Genomic DNA, 17,777 nt, shown 5'->3' with positions numbered 1-17,777 from the left:
TAAGTTTGACATATCTATAAAAATTCAATGTTTTTAAGAATAATAATAACTGCATCAATAAATTGCTCTGATATTTAGATTAAGGTAATATTTAAAACTTGACAATTTAAAAGTGCTTGTTGCTAGGCCTATTTGAATAAAGATTATAAAAAAAAAAAACTTTATTCAAGTGGAGAAAACGAAGGGAGGCCTTTGCCCAGCAGTGGGACACCAAAGTAGGCTAATAAAAACTAAAAAAAATATTACTTTAGTATATTTGGCGCATATGACGTGTATATCGACCCCGTTTTACTAATATGACGAAATCGGGTAGTTTTTCTCGATTTTCTCTAAAATAAGCGGGTTTATTTTAAAAATACGTATGCAAAATTGAAGAACCAACTTCAACCAAGAACAAGACTCACACAAAAAAGTTAACTTTATTAATTAAGATACTTGAATTCCTTCTGAAAATCGAGCTAGAAGTTTAAAATCGTGTCTATTCACCCCGTTTTACCGTTTTGAGCACTCGTATAGCACAAAGTGATGGAAAATTACACAACAGAGAGCCCCACTTAAATATTTATCTTATTCTGGTTTTAGTATTTGTTGTTATATGTAGCGGCAACAGAAATACATACATCATCTGTGAAAATTTCAACTGTCTATCTATCTATCACGGTTCATGAGATACAGCCTGGTGACAGACGGACAAACAGACGAACGGACGGACAGCGGAGTCTTAGTAATAGGGCTTTTACCCTATGGGTACGAAACCCTAAAAAAGGAGATCTGTTTCCGTCAATGGGACACTGGTGGGTCCTACAAGTCCTAACTCTTTTATATTTGAATTATCCTTAATTTGTTGTAAAAAAAAATCGAAATAATAATATTATTACATACCCAATTTAGTTGCAATAGCAATAAATAATCCTGCTATGTATATTGGATGACTGCCCAGTCGGGTGAGCCAAGAACTCAAAAATATAAAGAAGATTCGTCCCGCAATGTCTCCGAAACCTATTAGGGATAATGCCCATTTGACCTGGTTCTGTAAACAAAAGAGTAGCGAATTAAATTACTAGTAAACTATAACTTGAGTCAAAATGATGGTCCCTATGATTAGTTCTTCAAGTCTCTTTTGATTTGGCTTAATTTAAATATGTTTTTACCATATTTTTATTTGTTATTACATAAATATTACATTTCTAAATAAATTAATGTTATGTACATTGCTAAGAGCTAGACTCAAATTAGTCCGATTTGTGCCAAAGGTGGGATTTTTAATATAAAAATAAATAAAATTAAAATAAAATTCATTTATTTCAGACAAACATGGTCCATAATATTTTTGTTAGTTGTTAATTAAAACTTATAACTACGGTTAACTTAAAAATAAACTTAAATAACTATCTTAGGTGCTAAAGATAAATGCAGAGAGGACCAGTGTCTTATCAGGCCACTGTCCCATCTGTCAGCCACGACGGTCAGGAGACTGTGGCGGCTGTCGCGCACCCTGCGGAGCGTCGCGGCGCAGCGCTTGCGCAGTGTCGCGTGGAATCCGTCCACATGAGCATCCGCGAACATGCCCGACGCACTGCAGTACCGAGGCAGCCGCAACAGTACCCTGAACGCGTCATTATATTGTACGCGCATGGCGTTGAAAGCCCTTTGCGTGTACCGAGTCCACAGGCTGCAGGTGTACAGCGATGTACAGAACGCTCGAAATAATGTTACTTTAACTTGCGCTGTACACCGGCTGAACCTGCGAGCTATCATATTGGCCCTGACGGCCAGGGCCCTCCGCTCCCTCTCAATATCGGCGTCATCACGGAAATCGTCGGTTACCAAGTGCCCAAGGTATTTAAATGAGGAAACCCTTTTCAGTTCCACGCCATTCAAACGAATGGGTGGGACGTGTGATGGGCACTTGCTTCCCGCTTTGAACACCATATATTCGCTCTTGCTTACATTATATTTAAGGTTATGCGTTAGGGCATATGACTCACACCTTTCAATAAGCAATCTCAGACCACCGACCGACGGACTCAACAGTACCATGTCATCGGCATAGCTTATGTTATTGAAACATACCCTATCTATATGACAGCCTACACGTGTACTGCTGAGCTCGCCGATCAAGGCATCGATATACAAATTGAAAAGTTTGGGCGAGGTCAGTCCCCCCTGCCTCACCCCGCACTCCAGACCGTATTCGTCCGACAACACACTACCCCAGCGAACACAATTCCGTTGACCAGCATACCAACACCTAAATATGCGTGTGAGTTCCTTAGGGAAATGCACAATATAAAAGAAGTATTTAGTTTTAGATTTAAGTGTTAAACTAGATTTAAAAACACAAACTTATTGGCTTATACCCTAGCGATTTCTGAAGAGCGGGGTTTTCTATCACAAGCATATCTAATGCTTAAAAGAAGATCCCATCCCATCCCAACTACTTGTAAAGAACCAATAACATTTTTCATTTTCATTTTTCATAATGTTAAGTACATTGCTAAGAGCTAGACTCAAATTAGTCCGATTTGTGCGATTTTTTCGATAGCAAATGTATGAGAATTGTAAGGGGGAAATTCAAAGGGCTAGTGGGGGTAACGGTACCACTTTTCAGCCCGACAACATTGGGTTTCTAGGAGTGTAGGAACCCCACTACAAGGATCAGAAGTCAAACTGCGGTCCGCTATTTTTGAAAACGAACATCTCATTGGAGCCTGCTCTATTAAAGTCAAGTCAAATGTACGAGTAACACATAATGGTGTTATTTCTAGCATATATATGACAATTTCACCCAGTTGCAGACCACCAACCGGTTGCAGTTTTCCGATTCCCCTTGTGCAATCGAGAAGAATTCGGGAATTTGGGAATTCGGTGGTTGCGAGCCTTGGGGGAGGCCTATGTCCAGCAGTGGACGTCTATCGGCTGACATGATGATGATGAATCGAGAAGAACAACAATAAATAAGTAGTGGTATTTTTTATAAAAAGGGACCTTGTGTCGATGGCGCTTACGCCATTATAAACGATGCTCCGATATAAATACAATGCCGCGCGACGTTGTGCGGCGTAAACGCCATCGACAATAAGGTCCCTTTTCATAGAAAGTGTCCCAAATTGTATGTTAATTTATTTGAAGCGTTCTGAATGTTCTGATGCCCAAAACAACGACTTTTGTTTAAGGAAAAAAAATTTAAAACATATTTCTGGTTTCAGGTACGAACAGAACATTAAACAACACATCGAATTGTAAGTTAAAACAATTAAATGTGTACGACAAAATATTTGTATCGGTTAAAAGAACTTAACCTCGTAAGACCCACCATATAAAGTTTTTCAATTTTTAATTTGAACCTTATTCTATAAGTAAATTGGAACGAATTTCGTTGGTTTTACAACGCAGTGAATCAAAAGAAATGCTACTCTATTTGTTTCATCAAAAGGTTCAAATTAGATTGCAATGAATATGTACATTTGAATGTACATTTAGCCTCACGAGGTTAAAGTAATCCTAGTTTTAGGCTTCGACAGACTTTAGATGTGCGCATAATGCTCTTAAATGGTTTAACTTTACATATTCACTGCGTTTCTTTTATTTCCTTTTATTAAAAGATATCATGATTAGCAGAGCCCGGAATTTTCGCGGGACTGTCGCTCATGCTAGAGTTAGAAACATTTTTTTATCGATATCGATATTTGGATAGTGGAAGAAAAAATGGACCACCAAATAAATCTAAGTCAGTACACACAGCAGCACATGACATTATATTTGGTTTGTGACAGTGATAGTAGTAGATAATCATTAATTTCTCAACCTTCTCTGGGAGTAAACAGTTTCGTTTATGACTATAAAGCCATTTATGTACACTATTACATTATGTATACTAAATGTGTCTGTTTGTGTATAATTTTATACAAACCTCGTTTTTTTTTTCGAAATATTGTTTTTATTTGGTTGACCGTATTTTTCTTCTGTTACACAACTATTATCGATATCGATAAAAACAAAAAACCGGCCAAGTGCGAGTCGGACTCGCGCACGAAGGGTTCCGTACTATTACGGAAAAAAACGTTTTTTGTATGGGAGCCCCATTTAAATATTTATATTATCTGTTTTTAGTATTTGTTGTTATAGCGGCAACAGAAATACATCATCTGTGAAAATTTCAACTGTCTAGCTATCACGGTTTATGAGATACAGCCTGGTGACAGACGGACAGACGGACAGCGGAGTCTTAGTAATAGGGTCCCGTTTTTACCCTTTGGGTACGGAACCCTAAAAAACTAACTAGCAAGATTGCGACAGCCTTTTGCTTTGCCGCGAAAATTCCGGGCTCTGATGATTAGACAATGACAATACTCACGCTATTCCACTTCAAGCCGTATAAATACTGCGCGAGGAAGTATAAGAAAGTCATGTCAACGAAAATGGCGACGGGTCCTCCAAGGCAACCGCACGTCAGGGCGAATTTCTTGAACAGCGGCCAATCTAGGAAGTCCTTTATCCACGTACTAAAAAGAAAAATGTAATTTAATAAATATGCTTTGTACTAGTTTATTTATTAAGTAATACCTTCATTTTTTTTTTAATATTCCGCTAGTCAAATTGCTAAGATCATCTGTATACAGCTGGGTGATAAAGCCTTAATAACTCTTTCCTCCCAATTTCCCTGTCGTGATATTTGTACCTAATCTCATATAACTTTTTAAACTATTATGTGTCTATCATAAACATTTGAATATTACCGAAATTTTTGTATTAGACTTTCATGTTGCTTTTTGCTATTTTAAAGTCCTCAGTAAGTTGGTAATAGTGCCATAGTGTATAAAAGTGCCAGGAGTCAGAGGAGACTGCAATTCACATTCTCTGTTCCTGTGGACCACTAATGTCAAAAAGAAGTATCCACTTAGGGCGGCACATACTGCAACCCTATGAGGTACAGATCATTACGGCCCAAAAGAATCTGGAATTTTCTGGACCCAACGGGTATTAGTAACGAACTTTAAAGGGCCGTCACAATAGATCACCGCTTGGTCGACGTGACACTCACAGGCCCACAACACCCCAACAATAATAATAATAAAAAGTTGGTAATTGATCATTAAACCGCCAAATATTGATTACGAAAAACTGTCTCAACTTTGTGTGCGAGTAGCATAATATTGGAATTGAACGAATGTGCTCAAGACCATTCAAGGAATTGCAGGGAATTTAACATGTAACGTAATCCTTTCTCATTGCTCTTGAATGTAATAAGAATAAATATTATGCAGATACTTACATCACAACCACCTGCTACGACATGACTACTTCATCAGGAATATCATAGAAGGGAAAATAAACGGAAGGAGAGGTAGGGGAAGGCCAAGAAAAAGTTATATGAGCCAAGTAAAGGAGCATGCAGGGGCCGTGTCGTACCAGGATACTAAAGGGCTGGCTTCGGATCGACCAAGGTGGAGACAACTTCATCACGCTGTACCGACAAGAGCCCACAGCTCTTAAATTGAATGATAAAGACTTACATCACAATATTTGCGGCTGAAGACTTGACGCCTTTCTTTTCATTAAACAAATCTGCTGCGTTTTCGATATCATTCAATTTGACTACAGGAGTTTGCAGAACCTTGTTCTTATGATCGTTTACGGACATTTCCATCTGTATTAGTAGCTTTTTCTCTGAAATCAGATAAAACCATTAATTAATCTTTTTAATGATTGAACTATTACTATAACTAGCGACCCTCTCCGGCTTCGCACGGTTTAACAAAAAAACTAAAAATTAGTCTATTGACAGGTGAAAACCGCATGAAAACCCGTTCAGTAGTTTTCGAATTCGCGAACATACAGACAGACAGACGCGGCGGGAGACTTTGTTTTAAGTATAAGGTAACGTAACTGGTGACCAAAAAGCTGGTGGCTTCCTCGCACAACGTATCAGCATTGCGATACAGCGAGGAAATGCCGCCAGCATCCTTGGTACAATGCCTCAAGGGCCTATTTTAGATTTAAGCTAGTTATTAATTTCGTTTACGTTGTACCACTGTATATATCTTGTATGTAAATAAAGAGTATTTATAGTATAAGGTGTAGTGATAAATTATTGTACAGTCACTTGCAATAATATGTTACACAGCAAAGGCCGCAAAAATATCTGACACGATCTTATTTGTACAGCCATAAGAGCGTGCCACATGTTTTTGTGACCTTCGAAGAGTATATTATTTCATTCAGGTGACTGTACAGTGTCAAATTGTGTATCTAAATCTTAGAGTTTTCCACATATATTATTCAAAGGTTTGCTGCAGGATATCCCGTATACATAAAAAAAAGAACGGACATTGGTTTTAATGATACATATAATAAGATTAATTAGGTACAATAAAAAAATACAATCATTAAAATTTTAATGATTCGTTCAATGATTTGTAGGTCATTATTTTTATCGAAGAAAATTAAATACATAGTTCTGAGAAAGTCTTGTAAAAAGGACCCAAATACAAAAATAAATAAATGAAACCCACCTTGAACATCCTCCAAGACCTCTTTCTTCATATGCCAGGCCACCGGCTGCAGCAACCCTGAAGTCACGAAGGTCTGCAGGTTAACTGCAGAAATGACAACCAGAGTCCCGCAGAACCCGTACTCGGCCATGGACCAGGACACTATTATGGGGGCCACCATTGCTCCTGCCGCTGAAAATTGTTGTTGATACATGTTGAATAAGATAAAAGGAACAGCGATACATAATAAACTAAAATCTGCTTAACTATTACAAAAATCTTAACCTAAATTAAACTACTCCAGAGTACGCCCTCCAGACTGCGCGATCTACCGTGGCCGACCGTGAGACCGTGTAGACGCCCTAGGTACCGCTGGAGAGACGAAGTGCAGAAAGACCTCAGCTAACTCGGCGCCGTCGACTGGACAGAAATTAACGGCTTTGGACAGAGTAGCATGGCGGTCTTTGGTGTCGGAGGCCAAGATCCACTTCGGGTCGTCGCGCCACAGCAGTAAGTAAGTAAATTAAACTAAATCCTAAACTAACTATATTCACAAAATACGCCCCGCGCCCCTCCAGATGCAAATAATCCGTTGAACAGCGATGGACAACCTTTGCATAAGGAACGACCCGGAGCGAGGGTCATGACTACTCTCCCGTAACCGTCTGCCCACCTCCCCTATAAACGACTTGGCCTCAGCACATCAACAGCCAGTGGTTTCCACGGCTAGAGGAACAAATAAGTAGTTCGTCAGCCCTGCATACTTCTCCCGCTTTCGAACCGCCGCTAGCTCAGCCGAATGTTGAATTGTATAAACAGCCAGTTAATATGTTATATCCGGCATCTATTTTTTTTTTGTTTGGAAGACCTTCATAGGGAAGACAGTCAGAAAAGAAGAGCTTCGTTCCTTCTGCTCTACCGACTTTAAAGAGAAGTATGTGTACAAACACAAGAATTAAAAAGAGCTTGTAGGCGTTCCCTCTTCTTCCTCCTTCTTCTCAGCATATTTGCGTCCACTGCTGTCATCATAAAGATGTTATTTTTATGTCAAATGAACGTTCGAATTGGCCTCCTTTTAACAAGAGAATCTCATTAACGTAGATCATTTTATATGCATTTGGTATTATGTACGTTACGTAAATACTATCTACATAATCTAATCAGTTTAGGGCTAAATAAATATATTTACTCAGTAAGTATATGATAACAGAAAGTATTAAAATATTTTTTGTTTAATTTTGTTGTGTATTACTTTATTACCATTTTTAATTAGGTGTTCAACAACAATCATTTAACAATTCGTATAATTTAAAATACTTCCCAACGTTTTAAGAAGTTTTTTTTAAAGAATTTATCATTATAGATACCAAATAGATAATACTCAATAACTTAGTAATTTGTTGATAATATGATTATATTTGCATAGGTACATTATAAATGCAAATTTAAAGGTGTATTCGCTATAAACAATGATTGGGATACACTGTTTCTGAAACACTATGCAGATGTTCACAGAAACAATGTTTCAGCTCACATAGTTAGTGTGGACAGTCTGAGATACAATGAACTTGGCGATAAACAATAGTGTTTACCGCATCTGTTTCTGTATTTCAGAAACACGAGGATTTCTGTTTCTGAAACCGTGTTTCTGAACAAAATGTTTATACTTAGTGAATACGTGTCTTTCGAGCTAAGCTGCAGACACATCTTCTGCAGCTGTATCTTCTTGCTGTGTAACTTTTTCTTATTTAACAATTTGTTCATTGTATGTTATTTTATGTATTTTTTCTTCTTGTCTGTTACCTTCCGTGATTCTTCTCACCTGATGGTCTCATCGGAAGATCAGCGCTGGAAGCCACCAGCAACATGCTGAGATGAGGCCATTTCATGGCACTTCAATCTTATTTTATGTTTTCTATTATGTAATGTTTGTTTGTGCTTACGAATAAAATTTTATTCTATTCTTCTATTCTATTCTACATATAGCGAAACCGTGACGGCTGTATCGCCTGCAAAACCATGAAGTAAAATTATTTAATATATTTACCTGACAGTGTTTGCGCAATGCTCATGGCGAATAAACGTTTCTCCAGGAAATATTCATTTATAATGGTACATGACACATTGTAGAGGAACCCATATCCGAAAGACTGCAAATAAAACAATAATTATGAACAAGTGGCGGGGTGGCCTAGGGGTTCATGGCGTTAGCCGCGATAGCTAAAGACGCCGGTTCGAATCCGGCCTTCACCACTAGAGCTTCGTCACTTTTTCTTTTTTTTTTTTTTTTTATATATTATTATTGTTTTGCTTTATGATCTCTAAGTGGCCTTTTTTAAAGGGGCTCACCGACTGTCCGCCGAACGATATCGGTTTGTCAGTTAGAACAAAAATTTGACAGTTCCGAACAACTGACAGGCCGATATCGTCCGGCGGACTGATAATCAGTGGGCGCCTTAAGAACTTAGTATTTCCTGTGTTCATACTTGCAAAAAGTTTTAGATCAACTACAGGCTGTATAGTTAATATGGGGCATTTTCTATGAAAAGGGACCTTATTGTCGATGGCGCTTACGCCGCACAGCGTCACGCGGCATTGTATTTATATCGGAGCATCGTTTATAATGGCGTAAGCGCCATCGACAATAAGGTCCCTTTTTATAGAAAATACCACATATGAGTGTGTAAAAAGGAACCTGCAACAATCCTTGACATACGATGAGCTGCGCCAGTGAGTTGACGAATATGGTCCCGAACATGCCAGCGTTTAAAAAAGCTGAGCCAACCAGTGCCAGCTTTCGTCGGCTCATCATTTTCAACAGCGGTCCTGTCAGAAACGCTGAAACGAGATGCCACATACATATAAAAATAAAAAGATCTGCATTTAGACGACCGGTCTGGCCTAGTGGGTAGTGACCCTGCCTGTGAAGCCGATGTTCCTGGGTTCGAATCCCGGGAACGGCATTTATTCTTAAAATTCTTATTCTTACGGCTTCGCACTTCTTCCCAGTCATTATCATTATTTTTCACACTATTTATTTTTTCATTATCATTTGTTATCACTGATCGATCGATTCAGCAGCTGATTGATTTATTTGTGTTATGAGCACAGATCCTTCTTCCTGAGTCATTGATGTCTTCTATGTATTTAAGAGTATTATATATATTGTTGTCTGAGTACCCACAACACAAGCCATCTTGAGCTTACCGTGGGACTTAGTCAATTTGTGTAAGAATGTCCCTATAATATTTATTTATTTATATATGCGTGGAGGACCGGCATATAAAATGTTTAATTAGGAAGACCGTAATACGACAATAAAGCTCAGACACAAACAGAAGGAGTAAATGCTCTACTCCTTCTGCTCTACGGACCTCTGGTGGAGTATGATTGATAGATAGATAGTAGTTTACCCGTGAACAAGATGCATGTAACTGCGTTGAAATATCGGGAGCTAAAAACAATACAAAAGGTAATCACGGTCTATATCCCGGTCAATATAAGTTTAGTTGTGAACATGTTCATGAATAAGTTTTCCAATATGATTTATAGAATAGAATAAGATTTTATTCGTAAGCACAAACAAACAAGACATTACATAATATAAAAGAAAACATAAAATAAGATTAAAGTGCCACGAAATGGCCTCATCTCAGCATGTTGCCGGTGACTTCCAGCGCTGATCTTCCGATGAGACCATAATTATAATATTTCTTATACTCATAAAGAATAGTATATTCGCGAAATAGCAAATATTTATATTATAAATATACCTATGCGTTCACGGTCATACAAAGTCACGCCACAATGCGTTAATGCTTACCAGAAAACGCGACGCTAAGTGCATTGACTCCATTCAACAAGTTGATTTCAGTCGCGCCCATTTTCAGTTTCATGAAGAAATCGTTAAATATCATTCCGAAGCATACGATAAACATCGATGGCGTCAACTGAAATATCGATTTCATGTGAAAGGAACAAGAATGACATTCAATATTTAAAAAAATATCTCGATAATCTAAAACCACCCAACTATTTATGCTCCAATACTACCACTTTGGTCCGATAATGATCAATTTGGAATATAGTCACAAGTAACTATAGTCTCTTAATACAGAACATCTATACTTAAAATATTATAAATGCGAAAGTCTCTGTCTGTCTGTCTGTGTGTTACCTCTTCACGCTTAAACCGCTGAACCGATTTAGTTGAAATTTGGCGTAGAGATAGTTTGAGTCCCGGGGAAGGACATGGGATAGTTTTTATCCCGAAAATCAACCCTTAAGAGGGTGAAAAGCGGGGTGAAATTATGGTGGAATTGAGATAATTAATGAGTTGCCTAATATTTGTGTGCATATTATGCTCAAATTGAATGATTGCTATAAGACTTTCTCCAGGCGCTATTCTTACTCTAGCTTGGGTTACTAAGTCCACGCAGACAAAGTCGCGGGCAAAAGCCAATGTTTTATAAACTTTATTCCAATGCTCTAAGATCTAGCAATAGTTAGTTCAAGTACGAGTGGTCTAGTGATTTTGTAATTAAAAATAATAAATGGGTAAATTCAACTTTTCAGTGTCACTCATTGCCATGGTTACGACTAGGCATGCAGAGGAAATAACAAGGGGGCGAAGTCGTTGTTTAAGCGCTCGTCCTAGTATTGACACCCGAGCAAGCGAAAGATTCCAAAATTGAACCACGAGAGTAGCGAGGGTTTCAGGGCACGAGGGTTAAACAAATTTTGCCACCGAGTAAAACACATTTTTTTTCACCACACTAAATACTAACTGTAAAATATCAAACAAAATCAAACCAAATCAAATCCAAATAAATGTTATTAAATATTTATCATTCAAAATCATCATTTAAAAGTCAATCCTACCAGTCAACGTAAGGAAACAACTCAAAATTTGCATCATCACTTTACCACACCATGTGGATAAAATGCAATTTTTCTCATCAGTTTTTGAACAATCAAGAAGAGCCTTTAACAGTTGAAAATTATATTTTTACAAAATTGATTCCAGCAAACTTGTCCACTAACCACTATTAACTGGATGTACCTTATCCAACCATTTGGTTGTTATTTGTATTGTGGCAGAATTTTATGAAATTTTGAATGAGAATATAAAACCTATTCATATTCCGTAGCAGCTTGTATAGCTTATATATATAATATATTAATTTAATTAATACAAATTTAATTTAATTTAATGTAATTTTTATTTTATTTTATTTTATTTTAGTTTTCCTTTTCCTTTTAATAATATTCTAACATAGTTCTTAAGTAAAGAGTTACTAACCATATTAAGGAACCTATGTTTTCTGAAATAATTTTATTTTATTTTTTTATTTGTTTATTTATAGGTTTTTAACACAAAAATGCACTTACCAAGTTCACAGAAGCAGCAATCAAAATCACATATCCATATCCACCGTCAGGCGGCACTAACTTATAGCCCCTTTTCGCCACAAATTCTTCGGAAGTCATGGTGAAATTCTTTCTTTCAACGCTGTTCCTGTGTCCAGGATGTAGAGAGAATCCGAGAACTTAAGTGTGAAAATTTTTGCACTTTTGGAAACTCTCCGCCGACCCATTTATGGGAGTGCCGTCTGCTAAACTAAATTATTTCACTTATTTTTCAGCCGTTTGCCGTTTAGATAAGAAGTATTTTGTTAAGAATTATAAAAGTGTGTTTGTTTTGTTTTAAAACGTATTTGAAGATCACGTCTAGGGCAGCCATTCTCAAAGTGTGTTCCGCAAAGCCTCGGTTGGGACTACGCGAAAATACTTGTAATAATAAGGAATAAACTTCTATAGGTTTATCTGGCCCACAGTGACGAACGACATTTTTGAATTTTGGGCTCCGTCAAATATTTCGCTATACAAAAGGGTTCCGTCACCAAAAAGTTTGAGAACCGCTGGTATTAGGTTATTCGAGTAATTCAGTGATAAAAACAATTTCCGAAGGACAAGGTTTTTTCATAATAATTGTTGTTTTGCGTTGGTTAACATTTTACTTTATTGTAGATTAGAATAAGAGCTTATTTCGTAAAATGAAGTCCGGGCCATAATTATCATCATCATCATCATCATGTCAGCCGATAGACGTCCACTGCTGGACATAGGCCTCCCCCAAGGCTCGCCACTCCGACCGATCCGGTGCCGCTCGCATCCACCGAATTCCCGCGACCTTCACCAGGTCGTCGCTCCACCTCGTTGGAGGCCTACCGGCAGTTCGTCTTCCGGTACGCGGACGCCACTCCAGAACCTTCCGGCCCCACCGGCCATCAGTTCTGCGAGCAATGTGCCACTTAAGGTTTGCAATTCTGCGAGATATGTCGGCGACCCTAGTTCTACCATAATTATACAAGTTACAAATCATACAAACTGATTACAATCATCTGATCACTGATCTGGAAGAGATCGCTAACAGCGATAAGACCGCCTGTTGCTACTTTTATTTAGGAATTTGTTTTCATTTGTGACGCAATAAACAATATTTACCTACTTACAATTTGTTGACTTTTAATCTACGGTGAATGAAATAATTATAGAACGTTAAAACACATGTGTTTGACATAAAACTACTAATGTAATACTTCAGAAAATATTATGTTTCCGCGCTCTGCTTATTTAGGGTCTAATTTAAATAAATTAAATTTACTCATGGAACTCCAAATAAGCATGAAAGTAAAATATCATGGGATTGTATGAGTCACTGTGTGTTTACCCTAAGGTACTTACAAATGTACTTATATATTTTTCACCATATTACCATTGGATGAGGTGGACATACATAGTATCAATGAATACTAGGTAAGCCGTATTTTTTGACATTAAGATTTTTATTCTAGAAAGTTTCTAGACTAGTATTTTTTTATACAATTGATGTTTGATGTTTGACGATCCTTTTGTGAATTCTTAATTCAATGTTTTTAAGAATAATAATAACTGCATCAATAAATTGCTCTGATATTTAGATTAAGGTAATAATTATTTAAAACTTGACAATTTAAAAGTGCTTGTTGCTAGGCCTATTTGAATAAAGAATATTTTGACTTAGACTTTTACTATCTCGATCGAAAACGGTTTGTTTTAAGATAATTGCCAAATATTATGTATTAAATTTAGATTTATTTAATATTTCATTTTATATTATTATAACTAAAAGTAACAATGACGTGGCATTTAATACAGAAGAGGCGCGTGATTTTTTTAATGATCTATATCATCTCATAAAAACCGGCCAAGTGCGAGTCGGACTCGCGCAAAGGGTTCCGTACCATTACACAAAAACCGGCATAAAATCACGTTTGTTGTATGGGAGCCCCACTTAAATATGTTTATGAAATTAATTTTTATTTTATTTTTATATTTGAGTTGATTGAATGAAAGGTAAATTGCGGTTTACGATTTATGACGTATTAAAAAAAACTACTTACTAGATCTCGTTAAAACCAATTTGTTTGCATGGTAATGTACATCATATATTTATTTTAGTTTTACCATTGTCTTATTTTAGAAGTTACAGGGGGGGGGATGACACACATTTTACCACTTTAGAAGTGTCTCTCGCGCAAAAAAAATTATATTAGAAACTTCAATATAATTTTTGAAGACCCATCCATAGATACCTACGCCTACCCCATAAGTATGGGTTTAATGAAAAAAACAATTTTTGAGTTTCAGTTCTATGTATGGGGAACCCCCAAAATTTATTGTTTTTTTTTTCTATTCTTGTGTGAAAATCTTAATGCGGCTCACAGAATACATTTAGTTACCAAGTTTTAAAAGTCTTATAGTTTCGGAAAATTCGGTTACGGTGTGACATACAAACGGACAGACAGACAGACAGACATGACGAATCCATAAGGGTTCCATTTTTTGCCATTTGGCTACGGAGCCCTAAAAAGTTAAGTAAAAGTAAATGTAGTAAATGTAATTAAGTGTCGCTGTTAAGTAAATACATAACTAATAAACCTTTATTGTGCTACATTAGTAAACATGTTATAATTACAAGTAGCTTTTAGGTACAACAGTAGTATTCAATTTATAAGGTTTCATCTAAGGATGGTATAGAAAGGATGCCAATCTCTTATGGCAGAATTGTTGCAAAAATGACCGCTTTCAGCTTTAAATAATAGTTCCTAATCTCTCCGGTGGCGCTAGTTAGGCTCTGGGACATGAGTATAACGTGAACCATATAAGGCAACAAATAACCCGACCAAATTACGTAGTTATTATTTACAAACGACGGGACTTAATCGCGTAAAATAAGTATTAAACCCACCTCCGACGTTTCGAGGACGGCGTTGTCCCCGTGGTCTCGGAGAAGACTAAATCAGTGTTTTGCAAATTACGTAGGTTGTTTTTGGTAGTATTTCGGTGTATGGTGGCGCCGCCTAATTACTGTTTTTTGATGGACACTTTTCATACATAGAGGTTTGGCTCCTTTATATAGTCTCCATGGTTTCATCGGTTGTTTGTACCTGGATACTACCTACTTACGTTATTCTAAGTAAAATGTAATTAATGGATAACGGTTATTGGCCATCTGTTACGTACGCATTCATATGTAAAACTTTTATTTACGGCTTTTGTTGTCCTAAATATCAATAAAAAAAACCGGACAAGTGCGAGTCGGACTCGCCCACCGAGGGTTCCGTACTTTTTAGTATTTGTTATAGCGGCAACAGAAATACATCATCTGTGAAAATTTCAGCTGTCTAGCTATCACGTATGGATGGTATAGAAAGGATGCCAATCTCTTATGGCAGAATTGTTGCAAAAGTGACCGCTTTCAGCTTTAAATAATAGTTCCTAATCTCTCCGGTGGCGCTAGTTAGGCTCTGGGACATGAGTATAACGTGAACCATATAAGGCAACAAATAACCCGACCAAATTACGTAGGTTGTTTTTGGTAGTATTTCGGTGTATGGTGGCGCCGCCTAATTACTGTTTTTTGATGGACACTTTTCATACATAGAGATTTGGCTCCTTTATATAGTCTCCATGGTTTCATCGGTTGTTTGTACCTGGATACTACCTACTTACGTTATTCTAAGTAAAATGTATTTAATGGATAACGGTTATTGGCCATCTGTTACGTACGCATTCATATGTAAAACTTTTATTTACGGCTTTTGTTGTCGTAAATATCAATAAAAAAAACCGGACAAGTGCGAGTCGGACTCGCCCACCGAGGGTTCCGTACTTTGTAGTATTTGTTATAGCGGCAACAGAAATACATCATCTGTGAAAATTTCAGCTGTCTAGCTATCACGTCTATCACGGTTGATGAGATACAGCCTGGTGACAGACAGAGGAGTCTTAGTAATAGGGTTCCGTTTTTACCCTTCGGGTACGGAACCCTAAAGATAAGATAAAAATTATTTCGATTACTTTAGAATCATATTACTTATCATTATTATTCTATGATTTTTTGTGATTTTCGAATTCACCCGGCATTTTGAAATGTTTAAAAATACCCGGACACGCTTGTCAGTCACAAAAAAACTAAGTATTTTAATAAAAGTACAAATCTGTGGTGAAATTAGCAAATTATACCCTAATGAAACCCTTTCAAGTGTTTTAGACCAACACTTCAGTATATAGGTGTGTGTGTTTGGTTGAATAAAACATACAACATTGATAATTTTTTTTATTGCTGATCAATAGAAAAAAAACATATATTATACAAAACAAATATTAACATAATATGTGGTTGTCTTTATCACCAAAGAGCTAATATTAACGAAACAAACAAATTATCCGATTGTGTTCTGTACTCCATGTCTAGGTTTACTCAAAAACAACAACGGAAAGGTTTTTAAACTACAGGGCCTATAAAGGGGCCTGGCTATCAGTCCGCCGGACGATATCGGCCTGTCAGTTGTTCGGAACTGTCAAATTTTTGTTATAACTGACAGGCCGATATCGTTCGGCGGACTTATGGATGGTATAGAAAGGATGCCAATCTCTTATGGTAGAATTGTTTCAAAAGTGACCGCTTTCAGCTTTAAATAATAGTTCCTAATCTCTCCGGTGGCGCTAGTTAGGCTTTGGGACATGAGTATAACATGAACCATATGAGACAACAAATAACCCGACCAAATTACGTAGGTTGTTTTTGGTAGTATTTCGGTGTATGGTGGCGCCGCCTAATTACTGTTTTTTGATGGACACTTTTCATACATAGAGATTTGGCTCCTTTATACAGTCTCCATGGGCGGACTGATAGTCAGTGGGCCCCGTTAGATCCACACACGCACACTTGCCAACGGGCTCGACGTCGGACCAACAAGTTATTTTCCGTTTCACCAAATATCAGCACAACTGTAAAATAATTGTTCAAATGCGAAAATATCAAACACTGAACATTTTTGGCAATTAAAGTATTTTTATTATTATTCACAACTAGCAACCCACCCCGGCTTCGCACGGGTGCAATGCTGCTGTATTATACACATAAAACTTCCTCTTGAATCACTCTATCTATTAAAAAAAACCGCATCAAACTCCGTTGCGTAGTTTTAAAGATCTAAGCATACATAGGGACAGACAGACAGTAGGAAGCGACTTTGTTTTATACTATGTAGTGACGACGGGACTTAATTATTCACAACGACGGGACTTAATCGCGTAAAATAAGTTTTAAATTTACCTCCGACGTTTCGAGGACGGCGTTGTCCCCGTGGTCTCGGAGAAACTGGCTAAAGCTGACATCAACATCTTCTAGGCGCTGGAGGTAAGTCACGTCGTTGTTAATAATAATGAGTAAAACTCGCGAAAAGTATTTTTACATGCCAAATATTGTTTTAGATGTTCTGGTATTTCGTGAAACGGAAAACGACTCTTGCTCAGGCCCGACGTCGGATCCGATATCGGGCCCGTTAGCAAGTGTGGATCTAATTGGCCCTTACCGCAAACGCGCACCTATACTATAGTTAATGAATTATAAAGATTAATTTGACATAATGCGTGTATTGATTCATACTGTACCTATGTCACTATGTATACCAGACCTTATACCACAGAATAAGTAATTGTATTTCTATACTATACAAGCAAGCATCCGCCCTTTGGTGGCCGTTTAAATATTACGTAACGCAATTTGGGGGGAGTGGGTCTCTTATAAAACCTTACGATGCGTTACAGGGGCGGGAGGGGGGGTTGTAACAAGGCGTTAGGTAACAATGTTTTTTTTTTTAAATAAAATAGATACATACATAATCACGCCTATTTCCCGGAGTGGTAGGCAGAGACCACGGATTTCCACTT

The 17,777-nt window shown here is 37.3% G+C and overlaps 1 protein-coding gene across 3 annotated transcripts in view; it reads left to right on the top strand.

Annotated features, from left to right (window-relative positions):
- Positions 1–17,777, top strand: part of LOC134755637 (solute carrier family 12 member 4) — a 566,314-nt gene that overhangs the window by 251,387 nt on the left and 297,150 nt on the right. The window lies entirely within an intron of this gene.

Source organism: Cydia strobilella, chromosome 3 (assembly GCF_947568885.1).
Source record: "Cydia strobilella chromosome 3, ilCydStro3.1, whole genome shotgun sequence".
Taxonomy (NCBI): domain Eukaryota; kingdom Metazoa; phylum Arthropoda; class Insecta; order Lepidoptera; family Tortricidae; genus Cydia; species Cydia strobilella.
The sequence above is the reverse complement of the archived record's forward strand: the minus strand, read 5'-3'. Positions and strand labels throughout refer to the sequence as shown.